Source organism: Haemaphysalis longicornis, unplaced genomic scaffold, assembly GCF_048455015.1.
Source record: "Haemaphysalis longicornis isolate Haplotype H1 unplaced genomic scaffold, Haemaphysalis longicornis Haplotype H1 scaffold_3, whole genome shotgun sequence".
Classification (NCBI taxonomy): Eukaryota; Metazoa; Arthropoda; class Arachnida; order Ixodida; family Ixodidae; genus Haemaphysalis; species Haemaphysalis longicornis.
In genome coordinates, this window is record NW_027526335.1 from 157,422,878 (window position 1) to 157,440,658 (window position 17,781).

At 50.8% G+C, this 17,781-nt stretch overlaps 1 protein-coding gene and 1 pseudogene across 1 annotated transcript in view; both read left to right on the forward strand.

Annotated features, from left to right (window-relative positions):
• Positions 1-17,781, forward strand: part of LOC144175501 (putative 4-coumarate--CoA ligase 1) — a gene marked incomplete in the record, with an annotated part of 354,765 nt that overhangs the window by 120,400 nt on the left and 216,584 nt on the right.
• Positions 1,571-2,435, forward strand: LOC144175498 (uncharacterized; annotated as a pseudogene).

The following is a 17,781-nucleotide window of genomic DNA, read 5'->3' on the forward strand; positions in this document are numbered from 1 at the left end:
GTCTACGACATGTCGAGAGTGGTCGACCAGCGTTGAACCCTCTTAAGCTCCCAATGGCACCAAGACTGCCAGAACAGAGGCCCTCGCTATGCATGTAGCGAATCGGAATAGGCAATGAGGGGCTCGTTGAAAATAAGACAGAAATAGGAATTGCCAGTCAAGAAGACATCGGAAAGCAAAGGGGAGGATGTAGTAGCTCAAGACAAAGAATTTGGAAAATTGATTGATTGATTGATTGATTGTAGGGTTTAACGCACCGACGCAACGCAGGCGATGAGGCGCGCCGTAGTGGAGGGCTCCGGATTAATTTTGACCACCTGGGGATCTTTAACGTGCGCCGAAATCTCGTACACACGGGCGTTTTTGCTTTTCGCCTCCATCAGAAAAGCGGCCGCCGCGGCCGGGAATCGAACCCGGGACCTCGTGCTCAGCAGCGCAACGCCTTAGCCACTGAGCCAATTTGGAAAATAAGAAAGTGGAGAAAAAATGCCCGCCAGGTGGGATCCGAACCCACGACCTCCAGAATACCAGTCTGGTGCAATAACCACTACGCTACCGGCGAGGCTACTTTAGCCTCCACTTTCTGGGGTGTTTATTTTCAGGTGTTTTTGTTTCCTGCGCTTGGGGGTGGTAGCCAGCGCACTCGGACTACTCGGGGTAAAGGGGACCTTCTTTTTAACCCCCGGGTCGTGACTCGAGCGTCTACGACATGTCGAGAGTGGTCGACCAGCGTTGAACCCTTTTAAGCTCCCTATGGCACAAAGACTGCCAGAACAGAGGCCCTCGCTATGCATGTAGCGAATCAGAATAGGAAATGAGGGGCTCGTTGAAAATAAGTCAGAAATAAGAATTGGCAGTCAAGAAGACCTCGGAAAGCAAAGGGGAGGATGTAGTAGCTCAAGATAAAGAATTGGGAAAATAAGAAAGTAGAGAAAAAACAAATATATATATATATATATATATATATATATAGTATAAGTAAAGAGTCGGATACACAGCAAGAACAATAACAAACAATGTTTACTTACGTAGCGGCAATGGGACTTGCCTTCATCAGAGTAAAGTTACATAATCATGTAACTTTACTCTGATGAAGGCAAGTCCCATTGCCGCTACGTAAGTAAACATTGTTTGTTATTGTTCTTGCTGTGTATCCGACTCTTTACTTATACTATTTCTGCGCGCTTTGTGAGTTTATCTTTCTCTAGATTTATATATATATATATATATATATATATATATATATATATATATATATATATATATATATATATATATATTTATTGTTACGCACACCATAAATGCCGTATATTCGACGATGCGTTTATGACATTTCAACGGTCAACCATCTGAGCAAGCTGATTGGAAGAGGAGAACAAGGTTGCACTCCAGCTTGGCACCATCATTCACGGACCGCTCTACCATCTACGCTCGTCCTACGCCGTCCGACCTCACTGTAAATAAATCCATCTCGTAACAGTTTGGTAGAGGTGCTGGGTACGCCACGTCGGACCTCCAGGATTTCCGCCGCAGCCGCCGTGTCGCGGGTCTGCCACCGCTGTCTCTTACGATGCCTCAAGGTGGTAACACTGTGCCGGCCCCCACGCCTGGCTGGCATCCCCCGCGAGAGCCACGAATGTTCACTGGGAATGGTGATGAAGACGTTGAGACATGGCTGACGCACTATCGGCGAGTGAGCCGGTACAACCGCTGGGATACCGCTGCACAACTCTCGAACGTCGCGTTCTCGCTAGATGAGACTGCCCTGACGTGGTTTGAGAACAACGAAAGCAAGCTCACAACCTGTGACCGTTTCGTCGAAGCAATTTCATCCCGCTTTGGCGACTCCGTCGGAAAGAAGAAGCAGGCTGAACAGACGTTGCTCCATCGCGCCCAAGTCCCAGGTGAGACATGCACCACCTACATTGAAGAGAGGTGCTAAAACTCTGCAGACTCCTCGACCCGCAAATGTCTGAGGATGATAAAGTGGGTCACTTATAAAGGGGATCGCTGAAGATGTCTACAACTTTTTAATAGGGCGTGAAAAGTTGGAATCGGCGTCAGACATTGTCCAGCACTGTCACACCTTCGAGGCGGTGAAGAAGCGTCGTATTACACCAAAGTTTGGTCGCTTGGCTAATGTAACTACCGTGGCAAGCGTTGATGTGACCCCACCACCGGATTTCGCTGAAACTATCCGGCACATCGTCCGCGAGGAATTGCTGCGACACCAAGAGCCTCGGCGCTGCACTGACGGCTGGCACGTTCACAAAAGTTACGTGCTGCAAGATTTACAGGCCAGTAGCATCTCGCCTTCGAGTGCTCAGTTCCGGGATCCGAGCTATACGCCTCGCACTGAAAGCCCGCAGCGCCTGGACAATTGGGATTCACCAGGCTACAGTCACGATGTCCACCAGTTCTCTCCAACACATTGAAGCAGTTCTTGGGGACGACTGGTAACAGCAGCCTCTTCCCCCAGCAACGCAGAAGCATTTATATAAGGGCAAAACAACATGATTTTTCTCTCTGTCTCTCAACAATTAAGGAGATGAATTCTCCTGTATTACCTGCAAATAAAATAGTAGCAGTAGTAGTACAAACCACTTAAAGAAAAGACAAATAGCCGAAATAAGAGAAGAGAATGCTTGGAGAGGGTTACGGAAAACATGTGGAGCTTTACAGAAAAAAATAACGTCGACATTATTTGATTATGAGGCAAGGCCACCCTGATCATTCTTCCGGGGGTCTTTATTTCGCGTTCGGTCATTGCACATATTTTTTCTCTCGCCAGCGTTCCAACAAATTTTCAATATAAGCACCCTGATTGGATAAACACAATTTATGGCCTGAGCTAGTTCGCTTAACTTCACGTCTCTCGTGCTTTGAGCCTATGAAAATTTCGTGATTCACTCCAGTGTTACAGCGGAGCCCTTGCAGATCGAGTTTGTGTGCCCCTTTCCTGAAGCATGTGTGAACCATGTGCGCATTGTTGTGAACGGGTTCCTAGACCCACCGGCGGCCTTTCAGAAACCGGTTCCAAGATTCCACCGTGAATGGCGCAGTGATCATGCAGAAGCGGGTTGCTTATCCTTCCGGTAGAGGGAAGAGGGAATGCAGGCTCCCGCTGCTGGTGTTTACTCATCAATTTCTTTGCGGGACCCGTAGAAATATGCGTTGAAGGCGCTGCCGTTCTGAGACCATTCACATTTCAGACAATCTCAGCTCCACTTTTTCGACATATTTCAATCTGTTAAAGTAGGTTTATTTTTCACAGGGGAGCTCTTTAGTCATTGGCAATGTCAATTGACACAAGTAAAGTTAGCGCAGGGTACCCTTGGCGCGACAAATATCCCTATCGCCTGTGCGGCCGTCTAGGCAAACGTAACCCGGTCGACCGAAAAATCACGATACCACTTCAACGCCCGTCCAGTGAGCGATCTCGGCTTCTTGGTCGATTCGCAAAGCGCAGAGCCACCCGAAAGTTCACGAAAGTTACGTGCTGCAAGATGTACAGGCCAATAGCATCTCGCCTTCGAGTGCTCAGTTCCGTGATCCGAGCTATACGCCTCGCAATAAAAGCCCGCAGCGCCTCGACAATTGGGATTCACCACGCTACAGTCACAATGTCCAGCAGCTCTCTCGGCGCCTTCGACGTCCAACTTACGACCAGCATACTCAGCGCCCGGTTTATGATCGCCGTTTTGATGGCGTCTACGAGAGATCCTTCCCTCCCCGTGAGCGTGAGCTTCCCGTCTGCTACAACTGTGGTTTTGAGGGCCACATTTCTCGCTACTGCCGCCGTCACCGCCAAGCGCCACGGTACCAGCAAACGCCCTCGTGGAACCGCCCGAACGCTCGAAATTCCCGCCACGACACTCACCTGCCAACAGCTTTGTTCTCCGAGGCACCACCGCGCCGCAATTCACCGGCTTCTGACCGCATCTTAACCCCACCCGCTTCACGTTAGCGGCATTCACCATCACTCCGGCGTCGTTCACCGCCGCCGGAAAACTAGCCACAGCGGCCATTGGAGGTGAGGCCGCGGCACAACTGTCACGTGAAATGCCTCTTACCGGACAGCCTAACTGGGAACTACCTTCGCCTGTATCAATGCTAAAAAACACAGTGGAAGTATTAGTCGATGGCACCCGAACGATGGCTTTGATCGATACGGGCGCAACAGTGTCGATGATGAGTTCTGCGTTTAAATCCCGTCTTGGCCGCAAAGTAATGTTTCACTGGGACAAAATGGTAACAATTCAAGGTGTTGGTGGTGAGTCCCTATGGCCACTTGGAATCTGCTCAGTGACTGTTTCATTTGGCGGCCACACATTCAGGGCGGAGTTTGCAGTAGTGCCGCGGTCAACTCACGATGTAATTTTGGGTCTAGATTTCTTGAAGCAGTGTGGTGCCACAGTTGACTGTCGTAATGGATAGATATATGTGGACGGGACCGCCCCATCTGCCCTTGTAGATGATTCTTGTCCCGATACCACCCGCGCACTCTGCGTGTTGAGCGACACCATCATGCCGGCGTGGTCAGCTGCATTCGCGTCAGTCCTTTGCACGGTAATTGATCTGGATAAATTTGAAGCTTTGCTTGAGCCGATTCCCCTAAACTGTGCAAAGAAAAATGTATTGGTGCCTCGATCGGTTGTTACGGTAAACAGGGGACAAACCTCTGTGTGGACTATCAACTCTTCGCCCGAACCCACGAATATGTTTCTCCTTCAGTAGGTGTTTTGTCCGAAGCCATAAATGCGTCTACTGATCCTTGCCGGTGGACCCTGGCAAATTACAAAGTATGATCGACGAATCCCTTGAACCAGAAAAACGCCATGCGTTGGTTGCCGTGCTTGCACAATACTCACGCGTATTTGCCTTCGGGCGAACACATCGATGCTCGTCAATACCGCCCACACGGACCCACCATTCAAAACATACTGGGGAAGCCCGGCCCATATGCCAAAAGCCGTACCACGTTTCACCATCCGAGCGCAAGATTATCAATGAACAAGTACGAGACATGTTGCAGAATGGCGTGATTCAAGAGTCTTCAACTCCCTGTGCAGCTCCGGTGATATTGGTCAGAAACAAAGACGGGTGATTGCGCTTCTGTGTTGACTATCGGCGCCTCAAGAAAATTACTAAAAAAGACGTCTACCCACTTCCCCGTATAGATGATGCAATAGATTGTCTTCATTCGGCTTTGTACTTCTCTTTAGTTGACTTGCGATCAGGCTACTGGCAAATTACCGTGAACCCTGACCATAAAGAAAAAACATCGTTTATCATACCCGATGGACTATTTGAATTTAATTTTATGCCCTTTGGACTCTGTAACGCCCCTGCTACGTTTGAGCGTTTCATGGATACCGTACTTCGGGGCCTTTAGTGGGAAGTGTGCATGTGCTACCTCGACGATATCGTCATTTTTTTCGCACATTTCCTGAACACAACACGCACTTGGCCACTGTTTTGGACTGTTTAGAAAAGCTGGTCTCATCTTGAACTAAAAAAAAATGTCGATTCGGAGAGCGACAAACTCTTGTCTTAGGCCTCGTTGTCGGCAAACATGGCGTCCGACCGGATCCACACAAGATACGAGCCGTTAGCTGCTTTAAAGAACCCACCTCTGCGAAGGAACTTCGCAGCTTCTTGGGACTTTGCTCCCATTTTCGTCGTGGGGCTAGCCGGTCCACTGCTTTCGCCGCTCTGTGAGTTTTCATTTCTTTGTGCCATTGCAAAGCTTCCCGCCTCAGTCTGCTGTGCAGTATGGCGTTATAAACGACTAAGGACGACGGCGAACCGGAAAAACTTAGCCAAGAGAGCCATTCATGGTCCCAATAAGCGGTCCCTGCTGTTAAGCGGGGGGCCGCCATCACTGGTGCCTCATGCCGTAATGATGGAGGCTACTACCATGGCTACAACGGAAGGACAGCATCGTACAGCGTCCCTGTCACCGGAGGGCAACGTTTTATTCAATGAACACGATCCGCCAGCCATGAAAAAGCGCGCCATCGAGGAGTCACAACGCCACACAACCGGAGATGGACATGCAGCTGAAGAGGAAAGTCAGGCTGCGTTTACTGTAGTCAGATATAAGAAGTCTAGGCCCACCAGCATCCCAGTTGTGATTCAACCAACGCAGCCAGGTTGTTCCTTCTGGATGCTCAATCCCAATTTGCTTGCATCGGCAGTCGTCTCGACTGCCCAGGAAAAAGTTCTTACGCATCGCTTTAACAAGGACGGTGGCCTTGTCGTCAGCGTATCGACTCTCAACGCTGCCAACCGTCTTCGTGCCGTGACGGAGCTGGTTGGCATGACGGTCCAAGCACGTCTACCACGTTCCTATTCAGCGACGTCTGGAAAGATTGATGACGTCCCTCTTGAGTACACGGACGAAGAACTCCTTTCCTACCTGAGAGATCAAGGTGTTACATCTGCCAAAAGGCAAGTCTCTGATGATCGGGGCGAAAATGGTGTAGTGGCAGAGCGTCGCCGAAAAACAGTGCTTCTGGAGTTCCCAAACGGCTCTGCATTACCAAAGCGCATTTTCCTTGGCTTCTGCAGTTATCCCGTTAAGGAATACTTGGGAACAGAAACCCAGTGCTTCAAATGTCAAAGGCACGGTCATATTGCGAAGCACTGCAATGGGCCCGTCCGATGCAAAATATGCGCAGGCCCGCACTCGTACAAAGACTGCACTTCGCGCGCGCACCCTCGATGTGCGAACTGTGATGGACCACATCCTGCAACCTTCGGTGCCTGCCCGAAGAAAAAGGCCGCCACTCTTGCACGCGCAGTTGAGCAACTTCAAGGAAGGGCTCCCAAACAACGCGAGCCGCCCCCAAATCCAGAATTGGTTTGTGCAACACCCAGCTCCACTCAGGGTTCGCTTTCAACACACACAAACGCAACAACGAAAAAGTCCTATGCACGTACTGTTCGAGAAAGCCCCAAAAAGCCCCAGCCTGAAGAGAAACAACAACTGACACGAGCTTTCGTCACTCCTGTGCTACCCATTACTACTCAGCATGCAACCGAACCACCAGCGGAGACCCACGCTCCTACAACGCACGTCGACTTGAGTAAAGTGATAATTCCCCTGTTATTTGCAGAACTCAAAGCTGTTATGTCCGCCATACCATCCGCAAGCGGTTTGCCTGAAGTTGCTGCTATCATGGCTTTGGAACCTCTGCTAGCAGCATCTTGCTCCCTACCTGGTCTGCCATTCACCATCGGGAAACAATGACGGCATCACCATCGCCAACAGTGTCATTGAACAGTCACCTAAAACGATGCACCATTTTCCAGTGGAACGCTCGTGGTCTGCGGTCGAAGCTCGGTGATCTACGTCAGCTTCTTCACACTTACCGATTCCCATTCGTTGTCATTTTAGAGTCACGAGTAGATCAGAATTTCCGCTTGAGTGGTTACTATTTCATCCACTCACAACGAGTAAGCGGTACAAGCCGGCTTCTTATCGGGTTCCGTACTGACGTTCCGGCAGTTGAAATTCCAGTCTCAACGCACGAAACAAATGAGTACGTCTGCACAACTATAATTGTTGGTTCTCAGACTTTCACATTTATCGCAGCGTACTTACAACCCAACGCCAAGTTTGATGAGACCAGGCTGGACAACCTCATCACGTCGACTGACAAGCCGCACATTATCTGTGGGGACTTTAACGCTCATAATGAAATTTGGGGCAGTTCCCAGACAAGGCTACGTGGTGCAAAACTCGCGGACCTCCTAATTAGACAAGGCATTGAACCCCTAAACGATGGCAGCATTACCTTCCTCAAATCCGTCAAAACAACCAGCGGTATCGATCTATCATTCGTCACTTCTGGCTTTTCCGCAAAATTCACGTGGTGCACAGACTTAGAGACAAGAGGAAGTGACCACTACCCGATTTTGATATCAACTCGTGACTCGCACTCTCAGACTTACAAAGAACAGGTCGCGTGCACAGACTGGAGAGCTTTCGTGGAAGCCATACGAACCTGCATTACGGCAGCGACTCGAGATGACGAAAGTATCCCAGCGATAATTCACTGTTTTCGGAATTCCACAAGCTTAAGAACAAAACGCTGGAATCAACCCAATAATGACGCTGAGTACCAAAGATTATGTGCCATTCGTCGCCGTGCGGAGCGAAAAGCCCTCCGTACAAAATCACTAGAAGATTTACGAGCTTCTATAAGGGCTCAGAGACATGTAATGCGTCACCTATACAAGCTTCAGCGACAACGGTGCAGGAACTTTTGTGCAACATTAAATACTCACACACCGTTGACGCGCATCTGGTGTGTTGTCAAAGGGTTACTCACGCAACCTAAGCAGCTGCGCCCTTTTGGGAACTCACTGCACGAGCACTCCTCTTTGAAATTGGTCGCAGAGGAATATTGCAAGATCCTCTCCTCATCAACGCTGAATACACTTCCACCTGTTAGGCCTCCAGAATCAGCCGTTCCAGCACTGGACCTGCCTTTTACATTACAAGAACTGACAGCAGCAATCTCCGATGTAAAAACCAATTCGTGTCCAGGTCCGGATGGCGTTAGTTACGCAACCTTCACGCACTTGCCTCACAATGCCCTGCTCCGTCTCCTAGAGTTCTACAATTCCTCTTGGGTGAGCGGTACGCTGCCCTCTGATTGGAAGCTCGCCCAAATTACTCCTGTTCTAAAGCCTAGCCGGCCGCCCACGTGTTATTCCTCTTTTCGGCCTATAGCTCTGTTGAACTCTATTGGGAAACTGATGGAGAAGATGGTACATAAAAGAATGTCCTGGTTTCTCGAAAGCCGACGCCTTTACCCGCAAGAGATGAATGGATTCCGTAGGCACAGATCGTCTATTGACAATATAATTGCCCTTATCTCGTCAGTCGAGGGGCAATTGGATTCTAGCCGCATACCAATCGCAATTTTCTTAGACATAAAAGCTGCCTACAACTCTGTCACACACACAGCCATTCTAACTGCTCTTGCAGTGCATGGCTTTGGAGGAAGACTCTACGCCTGGATCGAGGATTACCTTGCTGGACGTCAGCTTTTCATGCGCACTTCGGATGGTGACACATCACGTTTCCCCGTCGAAAAAGGTGTTCCACAAGGAGCCGTTTTAAGTCCACTGCTATTTAATTTGACTCTCATAGAGTTGAAACGGTGCCTACCGCGGAGAGTTAACATCACGATCTACGCAGACGACACTTGTATTTGGCACGCAGCACGCTCCCGACGCACCACTCAGTAACGTCTCCAGAAGGCCCTCTTCTCCATTTCAACCTACCTTGCTGCTCGTGGACTTCACCTATCGCATGAGAAAAGCGTTGCAATGGCGTTTACAAGGAAGCGCGTGGATCAGTAGCCAATTCTGCTGAGTGGACGAGCCCTCCCGTACGCCCGGACCCACAAGTATCTTGGCGTAATCATCGACCGTGATCTCTCCTGGTCGCCTGAGATAAAACGACTGTGTGCCCGCATCTCTGCGACGTCTCAGGTCCTGAGATACCTTGCCGGTTCCCGCTGGGGCAGCAACTGCGGGTCGATGCTACAGCTTTACAAAGCTTACGTCGATGGCCTCATACGCTACAGCCTTCCCTTACTACACCATGCAGCGCCTACTAACAAAATGAAGCTAGAAGCGGCTTGACGGAACAGCCTGCGCATTTGTCTTGGACTACCCAGAGGTTCTTCGGGTGCCAGGACCATCGCTGAAGCTCGTTGCTTGCCTCTGGACGCCCTCATGTTACAGGAGTCGCTCCGTGTCCACTACCGGCATCTACTTCAACCAACGCCCCACTGTCTGAGCAGGATCACTGCGACCCAGAGTTCTGGGTTCGGAGATGCTATTAGAGCTTTCCGCCTTCCCAAAACGACGCAACCACCGCGAGCAATGCCATCTCAGATTCCGCCCTGGACATTAGCGTCTACTCGTATAGGTTTAGGCATCCCAGGGATGACATCTAAGAAGATAACGCCTCAGGCTGAACTGCTCCAACTGGCGTTGGACTACATGCATAGGTTGCATTCCACCAGGGTTTATCTTTTCACTGATTGGTCTTCGCTGCCGCAAAGTTCCTCCTCTGGACTATTCGTCCCGTCGACTGGTAAACTCTTTTCCTACCGTCTAGACAGACCAACGCCTCGACATCAGCTTAACTACACTCCCTCAAAGACGCAATCCGCTACATCCTACGTCAAGAGCCCAACGAATGGACCATATTCACTGACTCTAAACCTGCCCTTCAGTGCCTCCTTAAGAGCGGCAAGCACTTCACATATGAACTTGCCGTTCAAGATATTCTCTATCTACATCACCTTGCAGTAGGCGCTGGGCACACTATTGTTTTTCAGTGGGTGCCTGGTCACTGTGGGATAACGGGAAACCAAAAAGCTTATGACGCTGCCTCTGCAGGCCACACCTGCCGAATTATACGAAGGACATTTTTTACCAAACACGACGCTTCCACCATGGCCACACGTTACGCCCTTTCAGAGAGAAACAGAATGTGGTCAGATCCTACCCACCACCACACGTTTCTCTACTCCCTTGACCCTCAGCTGTCGTCAAGACTTCCTCACCAGCTCCCCCGTCATCTAGAAACATTATTTCATCGGCTCCGACTTAATGCAGCTTACAACAACAGCTACCGTTTCCGCATTGGACTATCTACCGCCTCCAGGTGCAACAACTGTGCATCGGAAGACACAATTGAGCATCTTTTACTCGACTGTCCTGCCTACAAGGACTCTAGATCACCTTTGCTACAGAACATTGCACGCATAGGTTATACGCAAGGACCAGTGACCTTAAAAACCATTTTGGGACCCCTGGCCGTCTTCTTCTCAGCAACGCCTAGCCCTAAAATTTCTGTTTTCGTACCTCAGCGACACTGGCTTAATTCAAAAACTTTAAATCTCTTCACTCTGAGACTTTCGCTCTTGCCCTTTTACTTAATTTTGTTGGTCCCTCTCTCAGCTTGCATCTCTTTTCTGCCCTCCTCTCTCTTTGGCCTTTATTCCTTTCCTTTTCCCCCTCCCATAACAGAGTAGCATGAAGGCGATTTTGTACGCCGGCTAAACACTCTGTTTTCTAATAAAGAGCTTGTCTCTCTCTCTCTCTCGTCGTTTCATCCCTGGCTTTGCTGACATAGCCCATCCTCTGACATGTTTTCTGCGGAAAAACGTTCCATTCAAATGGAGTACCGACTGTGCCGTCGCTTTTCGTCACTTGAAACATCTTCTGACGTCCGGACCGATTCTCCGCCATTTTGATGCCCAGGCGGCTACTGAAGTTCACCCCGATGCCAGTGGGGTTGGAGTTGGGGCCGTCCTTGTTCAGCGCCACAGTGATGGTGAGCATGTTATTGCTTACGCCAGCCGCACTCTCAGCAAGTCGGAGAGAAATTATATTGTCACGGAGCAAGAGTGTCTGGCATTAATTTTTGCCACACAGCGATTTCGCTCCTATCTCTATGGGCATCCTTTTTACCATCGTCACAAACCACCACTCACTATGCTGGCTCGTCAACCTTCGGGATCCTTGAGGCGGCTGGCACGCTGGGCTCTCTCTCGGCAGGAGTATGATTTCACCGTAACATTCAAAAGCGGCCGCAAGCATGCCGACGCTGACTGCCTCTCCCGGCTGCCACTGGAATCAGTGGCCTCTGACGAAGACAACTTTGACCAGTATCTCGCCTCCATTTCGACATCTTTCCCTGAGCCGGCTGTTTTCAAAAGGGAGCAGTGCAAAGACAAAACTTAGGACTCGCTTTTCGCTTTAGCCGATGAATCGAAGCCTACTAGCGGTTTCTGCGTGCGAAACAAAATACTTTACAAGAACTATTCGGCTGTCGGACCTCGTCTCCTACTTGTTGTGCCAGAAAGCCTCCGTCGCGCTGTTCTAAGTTTTGTGCATGACGACGTCACATCGGGCCACATGGGACTCGCGCGCACTCTGCACTGCGCTCAACAACGGTTTTACTGGCCGAACATGCGCAAGATTATTGAGCGCTATGTCGCCACTTGTACCCAATGCCAGCAGTACAAAAATCCGACAACTGCTCCAGCAGGGCGGCTCCACCCTGTTGACCCGCCAAGTCGTCCTTTTCAACAATTTGGGATTGACTTGTTAGGGCCTTTCCACCGCTCATCGCATGGACATCGCTGGATCATTGTATGCGTGGATTACCTCTCTCGCTATGCTGAGACGGCTGCTCTACCGTCTGCCACTGCTACAGAGATCACCGTCTTTTTGCTTCGCTACATTTTGTTACGCCATGCACCACCCCAAATCAGAATCAGTGACCGTGGACGTCACTTTTCGGCAAATGTCGTTGAAGAGTTGCTTCGCCTTTGTTCCATCCAATTTCGCCATGCTACGCCGTACTACCCCCAAACAAATGGACTGACGGAACGTACCAACCACACGTTAGCGAGCATGTTGTCTATGTATGTCAGCTCGGACCACAAGAACTGGGACGATCTGCTCCCATTTATCACGTACGAGTACAATACTGGGAAGCACGAAACAACCAGCTACAGCCCCTTTTTCGTCCTTTATGCCTGGTAGCCTGGTAGCTGTCTCGACACGATTTTCCCTGTCTTCAACCATGACGACCCTTCCTTAGCTAGTACGCTCTGCCTTGCCGAAGAAGCATGTCGGCTTGCCCGCCTGCGAATCCTGGCCTCCCAGAAGCGCTCTAAGCAGCGTTACGACAGTCGTCGGCGTGATGTAACATACACACCGGGTGATTTAGTGTGGCTTTGGACACCGCTGCGTAAGCGCGGTTTGTGTGAGGAGTTTCTGTCTCATTACGTGGGTCCGTTTGTTATGCTACAACGTCTCAACGATGTCACATACGTCGTCTCGCGATTGACTTCGACTGGCCGACAGAGCGAAAGAACGCAAGTAGTCCATGTTGCCCGGCTCAAACGTTGTGAAGTACGCTCCACAAGCTGACTCGCCCTGGGGGCTTCGTCTGCGACGGGGAAAATGTTACGCACACCCTAAATGCCGTATATTTGACGTGCGTTTATGACATTTCGACGGTCAACCATCTGACCAAACTGATTGGAAGAAGAGGAGAACAAGGTTGCACTCCGGCTTGGGATCATTATTCTCGGACCGCTCTACCATCTACGCTCGTCCTACGCCGTCCGACCTCAATGTAAATAAATCCATCTCGTAACAATATATATATATATAAATATATATAAATATAAATATAAATATATATATATATATATATATATATATATATATATATATATATATATATATATATATATATATATATATATATATATATTGCCACGAACCATGCATTGGGTTTGTTTATTTGTTTTTTGCTTTTACCGCCCGGCTGCGCCGGTCTGTGTTATGTCTGCGCCAAGGGAAGCGCGTGTTCCATTCTTTCTTTCTGTGCCGCATGTGTTATATGTTGTGATAGGGAGAGCATTCGTATCTAACGCGAACAGCTCAGAATAATCTTCTTGGATCTACTATGTTCTCGATGCGAATCGACGTTTCGAGAACCACGCGCGCCGAAAGATAAAAAGCCTGAAGTGCGGACGCCGGGGCATTCGATTCTGCGACGTTCGCCGACGCAAGTCACTTGTTTGAGCGCTGCTACGCCGCCTCTGTATTCTTTTGAGTTGTAAGGGGAGCACTAGTTCGCTCCAATAAAATGGTTTCTCCTTCAAGACAACTGCGTCGTCCTTGGCTTCGTGACATCTGGTGGAGGTGCTGGGTACTCACCCTTTATGCTCTCTACGACATCTGGAAGCCGCCAAGCCAGCCCAACCAGAGAAAGCCGCCGACTGCAAGGATTGCTACCCGAGTTCGGTATAATGCCAGAAGGGCCCAAGAAAAGGAACGCTTCAACCAACACCATTGTGCAAGAAACAACGTCGCCAATCGTCCTGCAGCAGCCCCGGGAACCGCCATCGTTCCGGGGAGGCCCCGCTGAAGACCCCGAAGAATGTTTGGAGAAGCTGGAGCACGTCTGAATCTTCAACAGGTGGGACGACGAAGAAACTTTCCGGCATGTCTTCTTTTACTTAGAGGATGCTGCTCGAACTTGGTTCGAGAACCATGAGAGTTCTTTGACCGACTGGACTCAATTCAAAAGGGAGTTCCTTAAGACCTTCACTACCGTTGTGAGAAAAGAGCGAGCTGCGCTTCTGCTTGAAACTCGAACGCAGCACCGCAACGAAGGTGTCTTGATCTTCGTTGAGGAGATGAAGCGACGTTTTCGCCATGCGGACCCCGAAATGACCGAAGAAAAGAAGCTCAGGTTTCTAGTGCGAGGAGGGAAGCAAGAGCTTTTTGCTTGTCTAGTCCGTAACCCTCCGAAGATGGTGGCTGAATTCGCGTCTGAGGCGGCCGCGATGGAGAAGACGGTGGAAGTTCGAACGAGGCAGTACGATCGCCCGGTCAACGTGCTGGTTTCCGAGACGATCAGTGCCGGGGCTACAAGCTCCGACACACTGCGTGAGACCATCCGAGCAGTGGTCAGGGAGGACCTTCGGAAGGTTTTTCCGATGACGCCGCAACCTCAAGTGGCTTCCCTGACTGACGTCATCCGTGAAGAGGTCCAACACGCTTTGGGCACTTCTATGCCATCCGAGGCATCCCGCGAACCACAGGCGATGTCGACCCCGCCCTGCTCCAACCCGTCTACAAGAAGCTCTACCATACCGCCGTCCACTCTCGCCGCCGTCCCCACTGTCGCCGCCGTCGACCGTACCGCCGTACACAGCCCAAACCCAGACGCCGAGGAAGACTGACGTTTGGCGAACGCCAGATCATCGTCCGCTGTGCTACCATTGCGGAGAGGCCGATCACATCTATCGTCGCTGCCCGTACAGGAGACTCGGACTGCGTGATTTCTCCGTCGACGCCCCACGCCCCCAACCCGGCCAGCGCCCTACCGAGATCGACGAATACCTGTCCAACACCAACCGAGGACCAGCCCGCTCATACCGATCGCCGTCGCCCTACCCATACCAGTCGCCTAACCGCCGTAGCAATGCTGATTTCGCACGTGGAAGGTCCCCCAGCCCACGCGGGGGAAACTAAAAGCAGCAACTTCTGGAGGTGAAGTTGCTCTACTGGAAAAACTGGAAACCCTCCAACGACGCAAGGACGCGCTGAAGACAGTGATTCACGACATGCCCTCATCCCGACTACCCGACCTAACCCTGACGAGGCTCCCGAACACGACGACAGCTACACGGCGCGACGCGTACCCGACCTGACCGAGACGTCCGTTGAGAAGACGACGACAACGACGATGCAAAGTGCGCGACCGTCAACACGTACAAGCAGAGATACGACGCCCCGACGAACCCGGAACTCGAGGAAGACTGCATCTGACGTCTGCATCCACGGCTTTGACGTAGTCGCCCTCGTAGACACGGGAGCTGACTATTCGGTAATGAGCGGACCATTTGCGTCTAAACTGAAGAAAGTTATGGCCAGATGGGACGGTCCGCACATACAACACAGAAGGAGGCCACCTCGTGACGCCAAGTGGAACGTGCACATCGCGCGTCACCATAGACGGCACAACGTACCCTGCGGCGTTCGTCGTTCTGCCTAACTGCTCCCGCGACGTAATTCTTGGAATGGACTTTTTGATGGACAACGGTGCTATAATCGATCTGCAGACTAAGTCAATAACTTTTTCCCCCCATCAGTCCATGACGCCGGAACCGAACCCCGAACGACGTGCTGCTGTAAGGATTGCCGATGATCATGTCACCCTGCCACCCCGCGCTAGCTTGATGGTCGCAGTCTACTGTGAAGATGCTGCTCCTGACGTCGACGCTATCGTAGACACTGATCAAAGGGTGCTTCTCGACCGTGGTGTGTCTGTCGCAAGAGGCATTGCGCGCTTCAAGGAACACCAATCCCACATTTTGGTTACTAATTTCACCGAGGAGTACCAGCATTTAAACAAAGGCGTGGCAATTGCATTCCTCAAAGAAACGCAAGAAGCAAGTGACGTGATCGCAGTCGCCGACTTTGAACGCACACCCGTAGAAACCTTCAAGCTCCCGCAGCCCTTCGACGTGAATCCGGCGCTACCGCAAGAACAACAGAACAAATTATTGGCTTTGCTGCGTCGTTATAGCGAATGTTTTTCGTCGAGCGCAAAACTACGTCAGACCCCTCTAACGAAGCACCGAATAATAACCGAAGATGGAGCCCGACCTACCCGACAGTCACCCTACCGCGTCTCTTCACACGAACGGGAAGCCATCCGGACTCAAGTCGACGACATGCTCAGCGACGACATTATACAGCCCTCGAAAAGCCCCTGGGCTGCGCCCGTCGTACTCGTAAAGAAAAAAGACGGCACATTAAGGTCTTGCGTTGACTACCAGCGACTGAACAAAATCACGAAAAAGGACGTGTACCCCCTCCCCCGAATCGACGACGCCCTCGACCACCTCTGCCACGCGAAGTACTTCTCATCGATGGACCTGAAGACCGGCTACTGGCAAATTGAAGTGGACGAGAGAGACCGAGAGAAGACTGCATTTATAACCCCAGACGGCCTATACGAGTTCAAGGTGATGCCGTTTGGGCTGTGCACAGCACCAGCGACGTTTCAAAGAGTCATGGACACTGTGCTAGCTGGCCTTAAGTGGCACACCTGCCTCGTATACCTCGACGACGTAGTGGTATTCGCCCGGACTTTCGACGAACACCTTGCAAGGTTGGAGTCTGTACTCGAGGCCATTCGTACGTCGGGGTTGACGCTGAAGCCTGAAAAGTGCCGTTTCGCATACGGGGAATTCAAGTTCTTGGGCCACGTCGTCAACGCCGCGGGAGTAATACCTAACCCGGCAAAAACTTCAGCCATTGCGAACTTCCCAAGGCCGCAAGACAAGAAGGGCGTGTGAAGATTTCTCGGGCTGTGCGCATACTACCGGCGCTTTGTCGCAACCTTCGCACGCATTGCAGAGCCACTTACGCGCTTTACGAAAGATAGCACCCCTTTCAGCTGGGAAAACGACTACGAAAAAGCATTCTGCGAGCTGCAAAAAAAAACAAATTGGGCCCATCTCCCCGCGAGGGGGACTCGAGTAAATGTGTCGCATAGGGGGTGGGTGTATTGCGTTAACGTTTAGTGTTTGGGGAGTTGGTGGTAGTGAATGCGTTGTATCAGCAGCTTCTTGACGTAGTTTAATTGAGTCAAGGAAATTTCGCCATTCTTACGTGTTTCGCTTTGTTTACAATGCAAGAAACGCAAATGCTTGCGGAGTTGTTAACTAACAAACTAACTAAATAACTAACTGACTGACTGACTGACTGACTGCAACGGCTTACTTGCACAAATGCTTTGCTCTGTGGACAGCCAATGCACTCGCCATTTGTACAAGTGCGGCACGCACACACACAGCTGGCTGGCGCCGCATCTTTTCAAAGTACTACGAGTTGTGCCGCGCCTCCGCCAGATGGCGCCACGGGTCCCGCGACCGAGAGAAGACGCAGTGAAACATCCCCCTGGCGAGGGGCACGATCAAATGCAGAGCATTTCCGGGGGCGCACGACGTTAAGTAGTTTGCGTTACGTTAATGTTGTTGCACTTGTGGCAACTGCTGACGAGCGCTCTCTCGTCAGCAGTAATTTGAATGAGTTAACGGTATAAGGCGCGTTCGTAGCGTGCCATTCTGTGTCGGCTTTGTGGCGCAGTGGGTAGAGCACCATGTACATTGCGTTGCGCCCGAAGGGTCAAGGGATCGAAACCGGGCG